Genomic DNA, 23,060 nt, shown 5'->3' on the forward strand with positions numbered 1-23,060 from the left:
CTATCAACAAATTATCAGAATAAATTTGGATAATTTACTAAACCGAAAGTGAATTACTCTTGTACCTCACGAAAACGGGGTTTTGATAGTCAGCTTTGCCTTAAAAACATATCACTTTTTCTTTGCCAAGTCGAATAATCGATTTGAGTGCAGTTGGCTTGGTTTTGGCATCACTCTCTATCATCCCTGCATACTTCATGAAAATTGGAGAACTAGAGTCCAATTTGGAAAATTTTGGACAAGGTGGAGGTCCCGCTACCCGACAAGATATCGAAAAATCATGTACCTTATATCAACTTAATAACCGCCTAGTTCGGTGTAACTACAAATAGTTGAGGTTAGGTTTTCACTAAGCCAATACTCAATTTGTTATGAAAGTTAATAAGAGCCGTACGAAGGGTGGCTTACTAACTTTTTCTTTCGGTTTGTACCTCATGAAAATAGTGGTATCAAGAGAAATTTTGAGTCCGCCCGTCTGTTGAAATCACGTTAACTAGCACACGTAGTTGTTATTGCTGTAAGTTGGATGGCATAGACCATATCCGCCTCTAGTGGGTATAGCTCGAATATTAACAGACCCTACAGAGTTGACTTCGGGAACAAATTTAATCCGATCTGGTTAAAATTTTTAATGTGATAATCATCAAATCAAAGCAAAGATTAGACCATATCGGTCTATAATTACATATAGCACCAGATTTGCCTTCTGAATCCTCCTGTAGAAACAAAGATTATATTCTTTATCTAACATAGAAGTTTTGAAATACTTTGCCATCGGCCAGAACCGATGGTCCAGACCTATGGAAGGGACCTGTCACATGTGTTTGTCATTGACGGGGTAATTTTATGCTTTAGTACACGACTTGTATTCATTCCAAAGGACACGTCCTGAGACAATTTAGTAAGACTTCCCCTTAGACAGATCTCCATGAACCAGCGTGGGACAACCTGTTTAATATTGAGCATCCGAATCGCAAGGAAACACTTGTGAAATATGTTGACCAATGGATTGTACTTCTAATTTCAGTGAATGTGTAGATATCTAAGATTTTAATATCAAGGCAACAGTATAGGAAGCAGTAAATTGTATGAAAAATTAATAACTGCGATTAATTTTTCGTAGGGCGGCTAGTACCTATATAGAAACTTTATAACTACGCCATTGACAATTTTTCAGCATGTAGGAAGGACAAGCTGCAAGGTTTATGTCTTTAAAACTCTGTTTTAAAACGTCGAATTTTCCTCAATTTTTTAAATAAAAAATTTAAACAATTTAAAAATCTACGGACAACCTTTGCAAATCTCGATTTGCTTGAAAAGAAATGTAAACAGCCGAAATATCGAAAAGTCAGCATTTTCCCAGTCAGAAGACAAAAACTCGACTTTGAGATTCCTATTACAATCCCTAGACATGGGAAATCACAACCTCATTCACTGACACTTTAAGTCTATTATTTGTCATTTCAAGTTCACTTCGAACACCATGAACTCAAACAAATGCCATAAAGAAAACATCTCTGAACCTTAATATCCCAGATGAGGACGAAAACGTGGAGAAATAAGTAATTAATAGTGACATAAAAGTAAGTGACTTGTAAATATTTGTAACAAACGGAATTGTGTTAAAGTCCATAGATATCATCCGATATGAACTAAAAACAAAATCATATTAAACATACATTTCTCCTTTTTTTCTCAGCATCTCTTCGTTGACTTTTTTTGCATGACCTTCTTCAACTTATCCTGCGTAGCTGATGGTTTCACGTTTTTGTCTTCTTTCGCAATTTTTTTTTTCTCTTAGCCTTTTGCCTCGTTAAGCCTCAGTTATCCTTGACACAATGATAAACATAAAATCTTTACCATACTATGTTCATATTTTCACTACATAATAGTTGGCATAGTTTCCTTGTAGCCTTCATTTCTTCCCTTTGGGTAACTAGGACGATGTTCACAATAATGATTCTATGGATAAAAATAGTCTAGGTCTAAGGCCAGAGAGGAGCGAAGGATTGGTGTATGCTGATAATGTTATAAGTTTTTAAGTTGGATAATTCCAAGTGCCAATACAAAGAAACACCACACAAACATATGTATGTAAATGTAGGAGTAAAAACGCACTGTAATATAAACATGATCTGTGTGTATGGGGGTTTCCATACTAAAGTTTGATTTCGGTTAAAACTTAGTTAACATTTTATTCTCAGAAGGAAAGCTATTGAGTAATTTAAAAAGTTGTATTCACAATGGAATACAAATAGGGAGAGGGAAAATCGGCCGAAATTAACGGTGTTGGATGTCACCGTGGTGCAATGGCTAGCATGTTCGTCTCCCATACAGAGGGTCATGGGTTCAATCCATTTCTCAGTATTGTAAAATTTCTCTAATTTTTTTCACCGTAATGTAAAACATCATTCAGACTCGACTATAAAAAGAAGGTCCGTTGCCATTGAGCAAAAACATACAATCGGATAGATAGCACTCATTCATAAGAGAGAAGTTCACCACCTATTGTATTATAATAGACTGAGTAGTCTAAGTGAGCCTAGATAACGGGCAGCCACTACTACACGGGAGCCACCGTGGTGCAATGGTTAGCATGCCCGCCTTGCATACACAAGGTCGTGGGTTCGATTCCTGCTTCGACCGAACACAAAAAAGTTTTTCAGCCGTGGATTATCCCACCTCAGTAATGCTGGTGACATTTCTGAGGGTTTCAAAGCTTCTCTAAGTGGTTTCACTGCAATGTGGAACGCCGTTCGGACTCGGCTATAAAAGTAGGTCCCTTGTCATTGAGCTTAACATGGAATCGGGCAGCACTCAGTGATAAGAGAGAAGTTCACCAATGTTGTATCACAATGGACTGAATAGTCTAAGTGAGCCTGATACATCGGGCTGCCACCTAACCTAACCTACATCTAACCTAACTGTGCTGAAATACAATAACATTTTATGTTTATCCAATAATGGCTAAAAAATCCAGAAATGACCCAAAAAGTAAAAGACAGATTTTATTCACGCCACATTGTTAGAAAACTTGCTCACTAGCAAAACATGCAAAGCTAGTACGTATGCAACATATCTTGAAAAATAAGTTTGAACTAAAGCCTTTGGAGTTCGAAAAAGTGCAAGAGATCACGGATGCACAAAAACGCTAGATTGTAAAAAGCCAAGGATTGCTTCGCTTGCACGACACGGGTCAGTTGCCGATGTCGATTTTCTCCGATGGGCAGCCATTCCACATTGAGCAGTTTGTGAAGAAACAAAACAATGTGTTTTATTTGTCAAAGAGTTCAGCTGAAAATTTGTACCTTTGATTGGTCACCAGAACTCAAGCAACGCCAATGGTAATGGTACCGATAGTTCCCGCTTCCTGCTCATATTAATCAACCATGGGACACGGTTCCCACAAGTGCCAAAAATAATATACCAACATTTTAAGAAAAATTTACAAAGAAACTAGAAAATTTGAGAAATATTTTCTAAAGTTTTTGATCAATTTTTTGTGGTTAGTTTAAATAAACATTGTCTTCGAATGAATGAATAATCTCTCTTGTTAACGAAAATTGTTGGGTGTAGAAATATTCCTTGAATAATAAATGTGCCAAATTTCAAATGTACTAACGATTTTACCTTGCACCAACAACGGGAGTATGTATACAAAAAGGGAGACGATACCACGGATCGTATGAAATAACACGAAAATTAAAATTTTTAACGAATTTGAATTTAGTCAAAATTTTATTTCTATCAAAAATTTTACTTTTTTAGAAAACTTTGTCAAAATTTTATTTCTATTAAAACTTTTGTCAAAAATGCATTTCTATAGAAAATGTTGTCAAAATTTAATATCTATAAAAAAATTTGTCAAAATTTCATTTCTATAAAAAAAATTTTGTCAAAATTTTATTTCTATTCAAATTTTGTCAAATTTTTTATTTCTATAGAAAATTTTGTTAAAATTTTGTTTCTATTGAAAATTTTGTCAAATTTCTGTTTCTATCGAAATTATTGTCAAAATTTTATTTTACAAACAATTTTGAAAAATTTATTGCCATCTAAAATGTTGTTGAAATTGTATTTCTACTAAAAATTGTGTCAAAATTTTATGAAATGACACGAAAATTTTATTTTTATAGAAAATTTTGTCAAAATTTTATTTCTATAGACAATTTTGCCAAAATTTTATTTCTATTGAAAATTTTGCCAAAATTTTGTTACTATAGAAACGTTTGTCAAAATTTTATTTCTATAGAAAATTTTGTCAAAATTGTATTTTTAAAAAATTTTGTCAACATTTTATTTCTACCCAAATTTTGTCAAATTTTTATTTCTATACACCCATAGCAAAAAAAAACAAGTATATACAGCAGTAAGTTCGGCCGGGCCGAATCTTAAATACCCACCACCATGAACCAAATATTAGGGTTTCCTTGAAATTTCAGGAGGGCTTGAGGACTTGAGGACACTTCCCGAAGATAAATTAAAAGATTTCACCTGTGAGGACTATATCAGATTCTGGATTTATAAGAACCATTTTTGTTTGAGTTTTAGAGGAATTATTAACATCTCTTGTAAGTGTGCAAGAAAATTATAAAATAACGTCTTGATTTGAAATCTTAAATCTGTAGAAGTAAAATCTGGAAATTTTACATTGAGTTTCAAGCAATTTTCATGATCAGTATTTACAATTTCAGGCAAATCAGATAAAAACTACGGTTTCTAGAAACCCAAGGAGTTAAATCGGGAGATCGTTCTTATGGGGGCTATACTAAAATAAGGACCGATACTCACCGCTTTCGGCACACCTCTTTATGACCCGAAAATACCTCTAGATTTCCAATTTCAGGCAAATAGGATAAAAACTTCGGATTCTAGAAGCCCAAGAAGTAAAATCGGGAAATCGGTCTATATGGGGGCTATACAAAAATATGGACCGATACTCACCATTTTCGGCACACCTCTTTATGGTCCCAAAATACCTCTAGATTTCCAATTTCAGACAAATTGGATAAAAGCTACGGTTTCTATAAACCCAAGACCCCAAATCGGGAGGTCGTTTTATATGGGGACCATACCAAAACATGAACCGATACCCACAATTTTTGGCACACGTATTTGTGGTCCTACAATACCTCTAGATTTCCAATTTCAGGTAAATTGAATAAAAACTACGGTTTCAATAAGCCCAAGAAATAAAATCGGGAGATCGGTCTATATGGGGGCTATACCAAAATATGGACCGATACTCAAAATTTTTGGCACACGTATTTGTGGTCCTACAATACCTCTAGATTTCCAATTTCAGGTAAATTAATTAAAAACTGCGGTTTCTATAAGCCCAAGAAGTAAAATCGGGAGATCGGTCTATATGGGGGCTATACCAAAACATGGACCGATACTCACCATTTTTGGCACACCTCTTTATGCTCATAAAATACCTCTAGATTTCAAATTTCAGGCAAATTGGAAAAAAACTACAATTTCTATAAGCCCAAGACCCCAAATCGGGAGGTCGGTTTATATGGGGACTATATCAAAACCTGGACCGATATAGCCCAGCTTCGAACTTGACCTGCCTGCAGACAAAAGACGAGTTTGTGCAAAATTTCAGCACGATTGCTTCATTATTGAAGACTGTAGCGTGATTACAACAGACAGACAGACAGACAGACAGACAGACAGACAGACAGACAGACGGACAGACGGACATCGTTATATCGTCTTAGAATTTCTCCCTGATCAAGAATATATATACTTTATATAGTCGGAAATCGATATTTCGATGTGTTACAAACGGAATGACAAACTTATTATACCCCCGTCACCATTCTATGGTGGTGGGTATAATTATGAACGGCGTTGTCATTTCAAAATGTTTCGTTCATGAAAGTGAATCAACACACATGTGTTGTCAAACTGAGAACAGACGGGATCAATCTGACAACGTTATAATGACACCATCCGCGTCAAAACAACAACGAGCGTTCATGATCTGAAAATGTAATGGTTACGAATTTATAAACAAAATTAAAAAAAAAGATTTCCGCTACTGAGACTCGAACCTGTGTCGTGCGCACCATACGCGTTAACAGTCGCCTTAGCACATTGCACCACCGGCGGAGTTACCATAACAACATCTAACGATAATTTTAAGAATTTTCATGGAAAAAGAAAAACGAATGTCGTTCATGAAATCGTGAACGCCCGTGGACAAAATCCTGAATATTCCGTTTTGATTTGTTGTGAACGTTTCCGTTTTGTCACCGTCCGTTCACGATTGTGGAACGCAATTTTTTCTATTAGTGTAGAACATTTTGTCAAAATTTCATTTCTCTAAAAAATTATGTCAAAATTTTATTTCTGTAAAAAAATTTGTCAAAATTTTATTTCTATAAAAATGTTTCTCAAATTTTATTTCTAACCAAATATTTTCAAATTTTTATTTCTATAGAAAATTTTGTTAAATTTTTATTTATTTTATTTTTATTTCCGTAAAAAATTTTGTAAAATTTTTTTCAATCGCAAATATTGTCAAAATTTTATTTTTATAGAAACGTTTGTCAAAAATTTTTTGCTATAGAAAATGTTGTCAAAATTCAATTTCTATAAAAAATTTTGTCAAAATTTCATTTCTATAAAAAATTTGTCAAAATTTTATTTCTATAAAAAAATTTTGTCAAAATTTTATTTCTATAAAAATGTTTGTCAAATTTTATTTCTATCCAAATATTTTCAAATTTTTGCTTCTATAGAAAATTTTGTCAAATTTTTATTTCTATCGAAAATATTGTCAACATTTTATTTCTATAAGAAATTTTGTAAAACGTTATTTCCGTCGAAAATTTTGTCAAAATTTTATTTCTATAAGAAGTTTTTGTAAAATTTTATTTCTATAGAAAATCGAAGTACCTTTTAGTAGGAAAGGAATGCTTTGCAAAATCTTGCTGAAAAGTAACAGCCACATTGTTGTATCAGACCAGGCAATTGTGAAAGTATATTATAACCATCAGTGGTCTTTGCCTGGTTCAATTGTACGAAACATTTTGGAACGACCTTTCCCACTGCCAATAGAAATAGATCTCAACTGCCAAAAACCCTATGAGCAAAATTGAAATAGAACCCACAAGTGCAAAGAGTAGAGGTACTGATGTTTGATGAGTCGAAAACTCCGACCTTTTATTTCATTGTAACAAGTCTGTCTGACTGAACAAACCGGGCTAGGGAGCCACCGTGGATGAGTAGTTAGTATATCTATCTTACATACCAAGGGTCATGGAATCAATCCCAGTTTTAATTGTACACCAAGGAGTTATGCTGATGACATTTCTTAGTATTTTATCAAATAGGAAATCAATAAAGATATTCAAACTTTCAATGAAAAACTTTATAGCTTTATATATTTTAAATAATTTTCTTGATAAATGTTTTTTTTTTTCAAAATTTAACAAGGTGATTTTTTTCTGTGCTGGAAATCGTTTATTTAAGTTTTGTGTTAACTTTTCATGAAGTACCCCGTACGCATTTACATCGCCATAAAAGAGTTTTCCCATAATCATCATCATCATCTTCGTCGTTGTGTATACACAGTTTATGACATTATTTTGAGACATTATAAGGAATATTCAATAAGGCGACAATGACACTATAAGAGCACAATATTTGCCTATGACAAAAGTGATTTTTTATCTCTTCCTTATTTTTTCCACATGACTTAACTTAGGATACAATGACGTGAAACTAGAACATTGCGTCCCATTAAGTTTCATTGGAGGAGGTAAACAACAAATAATCTTGAATTAAAGCTGTAATTTCTGCCAAGGTTATTGGGCAATGTAGTGGTAAATATTCAATGAAATTAATAATAGTACTTAAACCTTAACATGTATGTACATATATAATAAAACAAGTAAGAAATAATTAAAGCTGGGAAGAGTAATTTATATGATAAGTTAAACAAATACTGCTGAAGTAATATTTAGTGATATTGTTAAATATGAGTTTGTTAAAAAATTTTGTTTGTTAATAAATTGTGAGTATATTTATTTTTTATAGGCTATGATTGGCTTTTTTCACGTAAATCGAAATACAAATTTGACCTCTGTGGTCATATGAGTGTAAATCGCACGAAAAGAATATATGGGAGCTATATCTAAATCTGAAGCGATTAAAACCAAACCTAGTATGCGTATCCAGAATGTTAATTCTACTCCCTGTACAAAATTTAAAGCAAATCAGGTCAAAATTCTGCTTACGGGGCCATATAAATGTATATCGGGTGAAGAATATATCTATATCTAAATATGAACCGATTTCAACTAACTTTGGCATGCATAGCTATAATATTAATTCTACTCCCTGTCCAAAATTTGACTTAAATCGGATTACAAATTTGACCTCTGCGGTCATATGAGTGTAAAACGGACGAAAGATATATAACGGAACTATATCTAAATCTGAACCGATTTCAACCAAAATTGGCACGTATATCGAAACCGTTAATTCTACTCCCTGTAGAAAATATAAGGGTAAAGCTCTGGCTTCAGGGGCATATAAGTGTATATGGGCCGAAAGATATATATGGGAGTTATATCTAAATCTAAACCGATTTCTTCCAAAATCAATAGGGTTCTATTCTGACCCAAAACACATAATCGTGTCAAATTTGAAGTTAATTGGAATAAAATTGCGACCTAGACTTCACAGACAGACGTATATGGTTAGATCGACTCAGGGGCCGTCTCTGAGCAATATTGCCAAAGACACCATCCCAGCAAAAACTGGGTAAGCACTAGTGATTCTTTCAGTAATACCGGAAATCAAAAAGTTACTACTTGCAGTATTACCTGGTATTTAAAAATAATAACTTACCTGAGTAGGAAAAAAGTGATTCTTTCTATTAATACCGGTAATCAAAATCATATCTTGAGGTCCGGGTTCGGCTCTACAGTGGACACCATTGATAGTAGCGATAAATAACGCCAAATTACATTTCAGAAAAAAAAATTGTCAATAAACTATACCTTTGTTTTCTAAAGTTGTATAGTACATAATTTATATTACAAAATAACATCATTGAATAGATCCATGTCGTGGAGCGTGGTATAGTGTGTTGGATTACAAAACAACAGGGGTGACTTCACACTTTTTGGATATCTTTATGGTAAAGATATTATTTTTGGAGAGCTAGTATGCTTGCGAAGAAGTACTTATTTTTCGACTGCTGGTATGCTTGCACGGAAGTACTTTCCTCCAATGTCATGCCCGTGTAAAAGTATTACTACTGATATGTGTACGAGGAAGTTGTTACCAATTTGGCGCAGGTATACTTGTACTCATACCTGGTAATAGGAGTTTTTGCTGGGATATGTCTATCTCTTCTCCTTCTGGGTGTTGCAAACATATGCACTAACTTATAATACCCTGTTCCACAGTGTGGCGCAGGATATAATAATTGCCAATTTTGAATATATTTGAAATCAAACATTTCAGTCAAGCGTTAGAATCATAAACAAGTATATATGGCCGTAAGTTCGGCCAGGCCGAATCTTATGTACTCTCTACCATGGATTGCGTAGAAACTTCTACGAAAGACTGTCATCCACAATCGAATTACGTCCATACGTGGTATATATTAGACAAAAAAGGTATGTGTAGGTAAGTCTACAAATAATTACGAATCGATATGGACTTTTGCACGGTACTTAGGCAGCCAGAATTGAAATATGGGGATCGCTTATATGGGGGCTATATACAAATATGAACTTGATATGGACCAATTTTTGTGTGATTGGAAATCGATTTATCTGAGGGCTATATATAACTATAGACCGATATGGACCTAGTTAGGCATGGTTGTTAACGGCCATATACTAGCACAATGTACCAAATTTCAACTGACTCGGATGAAATTTTCTCCTCCAAGAGGTTCCAAAACCAAATTTCGGGATCGGTTTATATGGGGGCTATATATGATTATGGACTGATATGGACCACTTTTGGAATGGTTGTTAAATATCATATAGCAAAACCACGTACCAAATTTCTATCAGATCGGATGAATTTTGCTTCTCCAAAAGGCACCGGAGGTCAAATCTGGGGATCGGTTTATATGGGAGCTATATATATTTATGGACCGATATCGACCAATTTTTGCATGGTTGTTGGATACCATATACTAATATCACGTACCAAATTTCAACTGAATGGGAAGAATTTTGCTCTTCCAAGGGGCTCTGGAGATCAAATCTGGGGAGCGGTTTCTATGGGGCCTATATATAATTATGGACTGATATGAACCAATTCCTACATGGTTGTTGGATATCATATACTAACATCACGTACCAAATTTCAACCTTATCGGATGATTTTTGGTCTTCCAAGAGGCTGCGGAGGTCAAATCGGGGGATCGGTTTATATGGGGGCTATATATAATTATAGACCGATGTGGACCAATTTTTACAAGGTTGTTAAAGACCATATACCAACACCATGTACCAAATTTCAACCGGAACCAATGAAATTTGCTTCTCTTAGAGGGTCTGCAAGCCAAATTTGGGGGTCCGTTTATATGGGGGCTATACGTAAAAGTGGACCGATATAGCCCATTTGCAATACCATCCAACCTACATCAGTAACAACTACTTGTGCCAAGTTTCAAGTCGATAGCTTGCTCCGTTCGGAAGTTAGCGTGATTTCAACAGACGGATGGACGAACGGACATGCTCAGATCGACTCAGAATTTCACCACGACCCAGAATATATATACTTTATGGGGTCTTAGAGCAATATTTCGATGTGTTACAAACGGAATGACAAAGTTAATATACCCCCATTCTATGGTGGAGGGTATAAAATTATTGTAAATTCACATCCAAAAGACTGAATTCGTGTGATGCAAATTAAATGCAATGGTGGAAATCTGTCTTATGACAGCTCATGTTAAATTCATCGCATCTGCGCCAATTTTTCATCACTTCCGTATCCAAAAAGAACATTTTAACTACTTTTTTGGCAATGATTTTTTACTGGGTTTTTATACCCACCACTATAGAATGACGATGGAGCTATAAGTTTGTCACTCTGTTTTGTCTATGACGATATTACCATGTCCGTCTTGCTGTTTGTCTGTTGAAATCACTCTATAGTCTTCAATAATGAAGCTATCATGCTGAAATTTGCTTTAACTCGTATTTTGTCTGTAGGCAGATCAAGTTCGAAGATGGGCTATATCGGTCAAGATTTTGATATAGTCTCCATACAAATCGACTCTTCGATTTTGTGTCTCGAACGTCTAGACATTCCAATTTTCATCCGATTTGTCTGAATTTTAAAATCTAGAGGTATTTCTGCAGCATAAAGAAATGTGCCGAATATGTTGTGATTCGATCCCTATTTTGATTAGTCTCCATATAGCGCGATATCCTGATTAGACTGAGGGTTTCTAGACACCGAAAGTTTTATCCGCTGTTCTTGAAATTAAAAATCTAGAGGTATTTTGGGTTCATAAAGAAGTGTACCGGATATGGTGTGTATCCGTCCATGGTTTGGTATAGGCCAATCTCCCGATTTGATTTTTTGAGCTTATAGAAATTACAATTTTTATCCAAGTTGCATGAAATTCAGTGTTTTGGTATTTTGGGTTCATATTAGTTGTGGTGAATATGGTATGATTCGGTCCACATTTGGACATAGCGTCCATATAGCCCTATTTGATTATTGATCTAGGCATTCGAATTTGTATCCGATTTGTCAGAAATTCAAAATCTAAAGGTACTTTGGGTTAATAAAGATATGTGCTCAATATGACGTATATCGGTCTATGGCTTGCTATAGACCGATCTCCCGATTTGACTTTTTGGGTTTCTACACACCGCAAGTTTTATTCGGGTTTCCTGAAATTTCAAAATCTAGACGTATTTTGAGTTCATAAACAAGTGTTCCGTAGATGGTGTGTATCGGTCCATGTTTCGACCCAGATTTAGTCTCTTATAGACCGATCTCCTATTTTGCTTCCTTGGGCTTCTTGAAATGGAAATTTGAAATTGGAAATATATATATTATTTCCTAATTAGGGTCCATCTCCAAGGCACTAGTTTAGTTATGCATCTGTCTATATAGCATTTAAAACACATGCATATGTATGTACATATATACATATGCGAAGAAATTTTAATCATATGTACAATACATTCCAAGTGATAAATAATGCTACATATGACAAGAAACATCCTTCCCGAAGTTTGCTATGGTCCGCCCAACACATCACCAGCCAAATAAAGTAGATTTTGGAGAATATAAATGGTGACTACGAGAGAAGACAATCATGAGTTTATACGGACAAAGGACTGATACGGCAGTCAGACATAAAAGTATGAGCTGGCTAGTCTATGCCAAGAAAGAGAAGCAGCTTGTAAAAAAAGAACAACCGACAAGAAGAAAAAAAAACCTCAACCATTGCCACGTAAGCTATGCAATCATGTTTATATTAAAATTATACACATCCATATCCGTCATAAGCAAAGTCCATGCAAAACACTAGTGGAGAAAATGGAGTTAACATCCCTTCAGAAAGACGACAGGATGCAACAGCAAATAACCCAACACACAAAGAGATTCCAAAAATATGGTGTCCCAGAGGCTCTGCAAGCAAATCTGTTGGTTGGTTTATACGGGCGCTATATATATATAGTTGTGGACCGATATGGACCAATTTTTCCACGATTATTAGAGGATATATATTAACATCACGAAACAAATTTCAACTAGATCGAATTAAATTTGCTCCTCTAAGAGACTCCGGAAGGTAAATGTGGCGATCGGTTTATTGGTCCGATACGGACCAATTTTTGCATGCTTGTTAGAAGGCAAGGATTGTCCTAACGTATAAAGGATCGAATGGAATTTGCTCTCCCAAATGTTGTTAAGTCGATAGCTAGTTTAGTTTGGAAGTTGGCGTCATTTCATCATTCGGACGGACGGATATCGCTAGATCCAATGTTTCACTAAGACCCGGAACTTTATGGGGTCTGAGACTAATATTTTCATGTGTTCCATTTTATGGTGAAGGGTAAACAAAAAACCTTCTACAGTGTTACGGAATCTATGCATTCATGTGTATATGAAAGTTACAAAAATCCACATCCTTCATAAGCAAAGACCCTGAAAAAGACAAATGAAGAAAATGAAATCAACTTCCCATGAGAAAGGAGACAGGATGCAGCAAAACCTTACTATAATCGGCCGGGCCAAATCTTAAATACCCACCACCATGAATCATATAATATAATAGTTTTCTTTGAAAACTTATCGCCGTATTACTTGAAAACATATAGAATTTCAGAGGGATACTTTGCCAAGCAAACATATATACCAACATGGAAATCGGGAGACTTAACACATGGGGGCTATACCAAGACATGGACGGATCAACACCATATTTGCTACGCATTATTACGGATCTAAAATTCTTCTAAATTTTGAATTTCAGGCAAATCGGATAAAAATTTCTGTATCTATAAGACCAAGAAATCAAATTCAGAGATCGTTCTATATGGGGGTGTATATGGACCGAAACACCTGATATTCAGATTACTTTCAGGCAAAAATTGGGGTTAAATCGACAAATACCACTTTATTTCCAATTTCAGGCAAATTGGAAAAAAAAATTTTGACGGCGTTTGTTTTTTTTTTTGTTTGCTCCAGACCAACACTTTCAAGTCGATTCTGTCTGTTTCTAAACCAAATGCTCCCTTTGGACCCTTTTGAATTTTTATACCCTGCGCCACACTGTGGAACAGGGTATTATAATTTAGTGCATATGTTTGTAACACCCAGAAGGAGACGAAATAGACACATGGTGTCTTTGGCAATAATGCTCAGGGTGGGTCCCTGAGTCGATATAACCTGTCTGTCTGAATGTCCGTTTGCCCGTCCATCCGTCTGTCTGTGAACACATTTTTGTGATCAAAGTCTAGGTAGCAATTTAAGTCCAATCACCTTCAAATTTGGTACATGTTCCTAATTTGGGTCAGAATAGAACCCTATTGATTTTGGAAGAAATCGGTTCAGATTTAGATATAGCTCCCATATATATCTTTCGCCCGATATGCACTAATATGGACCCAGCAGGCAGAGTTTTATACCGATTTGCTTGAAATTTTGTACAAACATAACACTTAGTCGTATAGTCAAGTGTGCAAAATTTGATTGAAATCAAATCAGATTTAGATAATGCTCCCATATATATCTTTCGCCCGATATGGACTTATATGGCCCCACAAGCCAGACTTTTGGCCAAATTGGGTTGAAATTTTGCACTAGGAGTACAATTAGTAATATAGTCAAGTGTGCAAAATTTGATTGAAATCGGTTCAGATTTAGATATAGCTCCCATATATATCTTTCGCCCGATATGGACTAATATGGTCCTAAAAGCCAGAGTTTTAGCCCAATTTGGTTGAAATTTTGCACTAGGAGTACAATTAGTAATATAGTCATGTGTGCCAGGTTCAGATTTTGATATAGCTCCCATATATATGTTTTTCTGATGTCGACAAAAATGGTCAAAATACCAACATTTTCCTTGTTAAATCGCCACTGCTTAGTCGAAAAGTTGTAAAAATGACTCTAATTTTCCTAAACTTCTAATACATATATATCGAGCGATAAATCATAAATAAACTTTTGTGAAGTTTCATTAAAAGTGCTTCAGATTAAAATGTTTCCCATATTTTTTCTTTTTATTAAAATTGTGTTCCACCCTAGTGCATTAGCCAACTAAAATTTTGAGTCTATAAATTTTGTAAAAGTCTTTCAAATTCTGTCCACATCGAGTGATATTTAAATGTATGTATTTGGGACAAACCTTTATATATAGCACCCAACACATTTGACGGATGTGATATGGTATCGAAAATTTAGATCTACAAAGTGGTGCAGGGTATAATATAGTCGGCCCCGCCCGACTTTAGACTTTCCTTACTTGTTTTTTACTAACATTGTGTTCCACCCTAGTGCATTAGCCGACTTAAATTTTGAGTCTATAGATTTTGTAGAAGTCTATAAAATTCTGTCTAGATCGAGTGATATTTAAATGTATGCATTTGGGACAAACCTTTATATATAGCCCCAAAGACATTTGACGGATGTGATATGGTGTCGAAAATTTAGATCTACAAAGTGGTGCAGGGTATAATATAGTCGGCCCCGCCCGACTTTAGACTTTCCTTACTTGTTTATGTGTAGGCCTTTCCTATTGATGCATAGCCTAAATAGATGAGAAGAGTTGCCAATATAACTCTCGTAAGAGACAATAAAATTGAAATGACTTTTATGGAAATTCAATAGAAACACTGTGCAAAAGAATTATGTGGGCAAGGAATATGCTTAAGCTTTAGGTTCGTATACATCCACATACAGAAACTTACACATGCCCTTTATAGGAGTACATTACCAAAAGGAGCAACCAAATACATACGAGTATACTATTACATAAGCTACAATCTTCCAGCAAAACGATGTTGTAGTTGTTAATTTTAATGTTGTTCTTGTTGTTGTTGCTGTTACTGCACATCCTACCATAATTCGTAAGAATAAAAGCAATAGCAACAGCTGCAGTTGTGGTTGTGATGAGAAAGTAAGCTAAGTATGCGTTACAATTTACACTCAAATGTAGACTCACATAGACGCACACACACACATACAGACGTGTTGTATATTCTACACTGAAAGCTTATATAAAATGCTGAGATTTATTTAAGAAGACACTGCTCCATAAGGGTAAACACTGAACCGGAAGAATTGTGTCAACTGCAGCTGCATATCCTTAAGGCTGTGGTTATATCAACCACTAATTTGATTGCAACGCGCAATGGACTCTCTTTCCGTTTAATAAACACTCACACATAGTCACATCCAATAAAATATGAATATAACAGGATTTCCTGACAGAATTCCATGTGGACAAAGTCATGAAGCCTACGAATCTTTGTGTAACTATGGAAAACTGCAATGCCACTTTGCAGATAATTTAATAAGAATACGATTGGTATGTAAAAGAAAGAAAGTGTATTGTACACAAGAAAGGTCTAATGTAATGAAATGCCTAGAGTATGCTAGCTAATAGTGAATTGTTGGTCTTTAGGGATGTTTTAAAAGATACTTAAGTAGTATATATGACTGAAAGTTCGGCCAGGACGGAGGGTACCATGGATTGCTGGATCGGAAGAAATTTGATCCTCCATGATCCTTTCGAAGTTATTTCAACCTGATGGGATTTAGTTTCTTATTCCAAAAGCCCAGATTTGACTCCGGAAGTCAAATCTGGGCATTGGTTTATATGGGAGCTATATATAATATGAATCGATATAGACAATTTTCGGCATGATTGTTAGAATCAATGATGTCAGTATCAAAATCGAAATTTCAACCGCATCTTGTCCCAAATCTGTGGAAGAAATTTGATCCTTGAAATTTGGTATTCACAGACGTGATGATGTCCTTGGCTCAAATAAATTCAACTTTTAAAACGACTTCTTAAACGATAGTTTCACCCGAAACATTCTCTCTGAACTTGGAAATTTCTTTAGTGGCTTAATTTGTTCGATTTAGAAATTGATTCTGTTATTTTTTTCACATTTCACAAGTCTTGCTATATACTTCTCCTAAAATCACCATGTCTTGAATTTCTCCATTCTAGAATTCTTAAATAAATAAATAAATACATATTTGGAGCGCATACTAAAAATGCTGAATTTTTTTTTTTCAACTATTTTTTATCTTCCTATCTGTCCGGTATCCGTATACCGGGACAAAAAAATCGACTCGCTTTTAATCTCAACTCACGAAATGGCCAAATCGTTGCCTTCCTCATAAGAAAGAGAATGCTGATAGAGGTAGTTCATGCGTCATAGCTAAGAACAAGTTGTAATTACTTGAAGCAATGCCTGGCTTATACAGCTGCAGGGATTGGACTTCCCATTTGAATGCTTTCAAAAAAGCTTTTACGGGTTTTGTGTGCGAGTGTTATCGTGCTGCACAATCATGCATAAGCTCAAGCGCATCAATTTAGTTTGATGCAAAACTCCTGTGATAGTTTCATTTAGTTGCATTAGCTCATAGTACACAGCACCCAGCTTGTGTTCAAATGGATATTCCGTCGACCAGGGTACCCATACACTATTAAAACCCTCCACCATAGGATGAGGTTATTTATATTAGTATCAATCCTCTTTTTCCTCCCTTTTATCGAAATCTTGTATTCAGCGACGAAATTCATTTTCACCTCAACGGGTTACGTACCCGTTCGGAATTGTCGGTTTTGGAGTGAAGATGAGCAAGGAATATTACAAAAACTACCAATGCATCCAGAAAAAGTCACAGTTTGGTGGGGTTTATTGACAAATGGTATTATTGAACCGCACTTCTTCAAAGATGATGTGAATTGTAACGTAGCTGTGTATGGTGACTGCGAGGTGATATTCATAATTTTGTTTTTGCCCATGATACGTGGTTTCCATAAGACGATACCACAGGAGTTAACGAGAGGCGAGTTTGGTGATGCTACAATTTAACGGCTTTAGACTATTTCTTGAGAGGATATGTTCAAGCTCATGTTTTTACAGACAATCATGCTTCAATTGACATATTGGTTGACAACATTGAAACATTTATTCGTGAGAAATCGGCCGAAATGTTGGAAAGTGTATGCCAAAATTGAACTAAGAGGATGCACTATTTGATGCGCAATTGTGACCAGCGTTGTCACAATGAATTTTTATTTTGAACCGAGATTTTTCAAAAATTGGACCAAAACTCCTGCCAGCGAACCATTTTTCCAAATTAAATTAATATGAATTTTTTCCAAACTTTTATTTCGATAGAAAATTTTGTCAAATTTTCATTTCTATAGAAAGTTTTGTCACAATTTTATTTCTTAGAAAATTTTGTCACAATTTTATACCTATAGAAAATTTTGTCACAATTTTATTTCTATTGAAAATTTTGTCAAAACTTTATTTCGTTTTGTTATTGTTGGTTTTATTCTTTAAGCATTGTTGTTGTTTTTTATTGCAGCTTAAAACCATACATTGACTAAACTACAGGTGTAGCTTAACCAACAGAGGAAAAGAATGTTTGTCAAATTTATTTGGGCAAAGCCCTATAGACTGCAAGATGGTTGGATGGACGCACGTTTCGGAATTACCACATTCCTCATCAGCATCCTCTACTTGCAGCAAAACTATCAACCAATTATCAGAATAAATTCAGGCAGTTTATTAAACCCAACAAAAACCACACTTGATCCCTCCGAAAAAAGGTTTTACATTGATAGCCGGCTTATGCCGAAATAAATTCGAAACAAAAATTTTGTCACAATTTTATTTCTATAGAAAATGTTGTCAAAATGTTATTTCTATAGAAATTTTTGTCTAAATTTTATTTTTATAGAAAATTTTGTAATAATTGTATTTCTATAGAAAAATTTTTAAAAATTGTATTTCTATAGAATTTTTTGTCAAAAATTATTTCTGCAGAAAATTTTATTAAAATTTTAGTTCATTAGAAATTTTTTTCTAAATTTTATTTCTATAGAAAATGTTGTTGTTTGTTTGTTTTATTATTAATCTATCATAAGTACAGGTAACTGGAATAGTTAACATTGTTTTGAGTTTCTATCGTAATGATATTTTAACAAAATTTATAATAAATTGGATTTCCGAACTAGCATATTTTTAAAAGTTTAGAAAATATTGTCAAAATTTTATTCCTAAAGAAGATGTTGTAAAAATGTTATTTCTGTAGAATTTTTTTTTTTTTTAATTTTATTTCTAACCAAAACTTTATTTCTATAGAAAAATTGTATTTCTATAGAAATTTTTTGTTAATATTTTATTTGTATAGAAAATTTAATTTTGTCAAACTTTTATTTCTATAGAAAGTTATCGCAAAATTTTATTTTTATTTCTACAAAATTTTCTTACTGTACAAAATTTTTGTATAATTTTGAATCTATACAAAATTTTTTTAAAGCTTACTTCTATATACAAGTTTATTTCTATTGTTAAATATTGTTAAAATTTTATTTGTATAGTAATTTTTGTCAAAATTTCATTTTTATAGAATATTTTGTCAAAATTTTATTTCTATTTATTTTGAAAATATACCGATTTGACGAAAATGCAGTAAAATCAAGCAAATTCAATTTGGTCCGACCATCGGACCAAATTTAAAAATTAATAATTTGTTGGACCAATTTTTGTCCGATTGGATTAAAATGACAACTGGCAACTGGTTGTGACCACCATTTGCATACAATAATCTTCAAACATTAAATTGTATGGATCGTACTAACGATTCAAATACAGATTTCATGAATTTTTCTGAAGTTAACCTTTGTGTGTGTATTTTTTAACTTGCCTATAGCTTTTAAAACGTCACACTTTATATACATCCGTTGAAATCACACTAACTTACAAATGATGCCTAGATTTGACTTCCGGAGCCTCTAGAAAGACAAATGTTCATCCGATCCGGAATTGTGTGTTCACAACTGCAATGTATCTATAATCTTCGTAAGTAATATAAACAGAGTTTTCCATCATTTTACATTCAGACAATGCTAGATTCGCTCTGAATGCACTTTCTACCATATTTACTATAATAAATTATATTTTTATTTATTTACAAATAAAATGGAAGGCATAGCGTCACTAGGTATATGCATTCTTGCGAATCTATGAATTCTCTCTGAGTCCAAGGTAAATTAAATTTCTTACAAATTCCCAGCCCACAAGATTCACAATATAAAGGTGGTCACCTAATGGTACATTTGCCCAAAAATTAAATTGTATTTATGGCCTTGGAGTGCATCTTTTCGTTTCCCTTTGGGATATATGAATTTTCTGTGGAATCAGCATTATTCATTTCACTTCACAATAATTTCATTATAAGAGCATTTGGGTCACATGTGTTCATCTTTGTGGACACACACACATATACACATAAATCTACAAACATGCACCTTCACTCATATACTAGATATTCTTTTGCAGCCATGTATTTCTTGGCTATAATCTGGCTTCTTGTGAAACTTCAATGGGAAACCTTGTCTTCCTTGGTTAGTCTGTATGTGTGTGTGTGTGTATTTCTCGGTATAAGTCCATAATCCAATGTTGGTCATTTTACTTTACTTTACCAACTTTCTTAAACTATAATATTATAGTACTGGAACATGCACCTGACAACCTTCAACCAACTCGAAGAACAACCAGTCCAAGTTTGTAGGCGTATTTCTATCGTCAACATAGTCGTCTTAGCTTTTGAACCCACGGCCTGTGAGTAACAATAACACAATGTGAAGTGAAGTTACAGAGCAACAATTTCAAGGATAAATCTTCATTGTTGTTCTTACAAAATATATATGGTCATCCATCCAAAGATTGCAATAACATTTATGGATATACAATAGGATTGAAGAAATTTTCAATTAAGAAAGTAGCCAAGGAAAGGAAAGGATGAAGTTTATTATATTGAAATGTTTTCTTATATTCCATCATGATATAAAGATGAAAAAAGGAAATGAAAAACTAAAGAAAAAAATTAAATACATTATTAAATTTATATACGATAAAATGTTTGATTAAATATTACAATGTTACTAAAATTTAAATCCGTATAACAAAACACATCCTATTTAGTCCATCCATCCTTTCATCTAGTTGTTCGTTGCAAAATAAAGGTTTAAGATTTCTATGACCTGTAATTTTTTCTTAGATCGAAAATAAATTCATCGGTGTTTTTTTTACATAATCGTAGAATAGTGCGGCTGATATGCATTGCAACCATCTACAGCTTACCATCATTGCTACGGTTTATCCTATTTCATTGTTTACAAGCTTACAAAAGCATTTCGATCTATTGCATTTAGAAATAAAATTATTAGTCATAAAATTCAAGCATGATAGTGTGAATCAGAGAATTATTACCACGCAGTCAAACTTCGTCAGCATCGTCGTGAACAGCCTCCGGGATCGCGCTTTGGCCGTCGTATTTTGTTTATCATCGCGATTTGGAGTCACTACCTTCTTGTAAGTCGATAGTCCGGCTCGTTTTTTGGCTCGATGCATGGTTGTAGACGATACACCCAGCTTATTTGCGGCATCTCGGAGAGAGAGGTTAGGGTTTCGCTTGAAACTACCGGCAACTCTCTTTGTCGTCTCAGCGGCTTCCGGTTTTCGATTTCCCCCCGATCCAGACTTCCTGGCTATCAACAAACGTTCCCCAAACACTTTAATTACATTTGTAACGGTTGATTTGGAAACTTTTAGCGATTTTGCCAGCTTTGCGTGCGAGTAGCTCGGATTTTCGCCATGCGAGAGCAAAATTTTGATACGCTGCTCTTCTTGCTTGGTCGGCATTTTGACAACTGAAGAGTGAATTCCAAAATCAAAACAGGTGCAATATTCTACACACACACACACTTTCAAAATGAGTGGTGTTCAGGTTTTTTAAATGCAAAATTGAAAGAAATACGTCAAGTTTATATTGACCAAATTTTGACCGTATCACCCTTTAAAACCAAATTTCGGGATCGGTTTATATGGGGGATATATATGATTATAGACTGATATGGACCACTTTTGGCATGGCAGTTAAATATCATATACTACCATTACGTACCAAATTTCAACCAGATGGGATGAATTTTGCTTCTCCAAAAGGCACCGGAGGTCAAATCTGGGGATCGGTTTATATCGGAGCTATATATAATTATGGACTGATATGAACCAATTCCTGCATGGTTGTTGGATACCATATACTAACATCACGTACCAAATTTCAACTGAATCAGATGTATTTTGGTCTTCCAAGAGGCTCCGGTGGTCAAATCTGGTGATCGGTGTGTATGGAAGCTATATATAATTATGGACCGATTTCGAGCAATTTTTGCATGGTCATTAGAGACCACATACTTACAGCCTGTACCAAATTTCAGCCGGATCGGATGAAATTTGCTTCTCTTAGAGGCTCCGCAAGCCAAATCGCCCAGCAAAAAAAGCGTCACCAAAAAAGTAATGAAAATGTTCTTTTTGGATACGGAAGTGGTGCAAAATTGACGCAGAAGTGATGAATTTAACATAGACTTGTCTTAGGAGGGAAGTCCTCCATTTCAACGGCACTTGCACTGAATTTACATCACTTTTTTAGGTGTGATCCGAATTCAATGTTTTGGATGTAAATTAAAAAAATTCTGTCATATTTTGTCAAATAAATAATTTTTATAATTTTTTATAATTTTTAATGGATTCTAACATTTGTCGGAAACGTTTGACCTCAAATATTTTCAAAAACTCACAATTTTTTCAGATTGGATTTAGCATTTTTTTCAACAAAGTTTAAATGATTTGTACCATTTTATGAATTCTTAAACTGTTTTTAACCAATTTGAAACAAAAAAAGTTAAAATAATCTATTAAAAATATGAAAAAAGCCTGTTATAAAAAATTGAATGAAAAGAAGTTCCTGTGTAGTAAAAACAAAGAACATCATTGGGAGTACATCTTCTGGAAGTGCTTTTAAATTTGGGCCTTAGGAAGAACTTCCAAATTGTTTTGCTGGGCGGTTTATATGGGGGCTATATATAATTATGAACCGATGTGGACCAATTGTTGCGTGGTTGTTAGAGACCATATACTAACACCATGCACCAAATTTCAGCCGGATCGGATGAAATTTGCTTCTCTTAGAGGATCTGCATGCCAAATTTGGGGGTCCGTTTATATGGGGGATATAGGTAAAAGTGGACCGAAATGGCCCATTTGCAAAACCATCCGACCTACATCAATAACAACTACTTGTACCAAGTTTCACGTTGATAGCTTGTTTCGTTCGGAAGTTAGCGTGATTTCAACAGACGGACGGACGGACGGACATGCTCAAATCGACTCAGAATTTCACCACGATCCAGAATATATATACTTTATGGGGTCTTAGAGCAATATTTCGATGTGTTACAAACGGAATGACAAAGTTAATATACCCTCTTCCTATGGTGGAGGGTA

Source organism: Haematobia irritans, chromosome 2 (assembly GCF_050003625.1).
Source record: "Haematobia irritans isolate KBUSLIRL chromosome 2, ASM5000362v1, whole genome shotgun sequence".
Taxonomy (NCBI): domain Eukaryota; kingdom Metazoa; phylum Arthropoda; class Insecta; order Diptera; family Muscidae; genus Haematobia; species Haematobia irritans.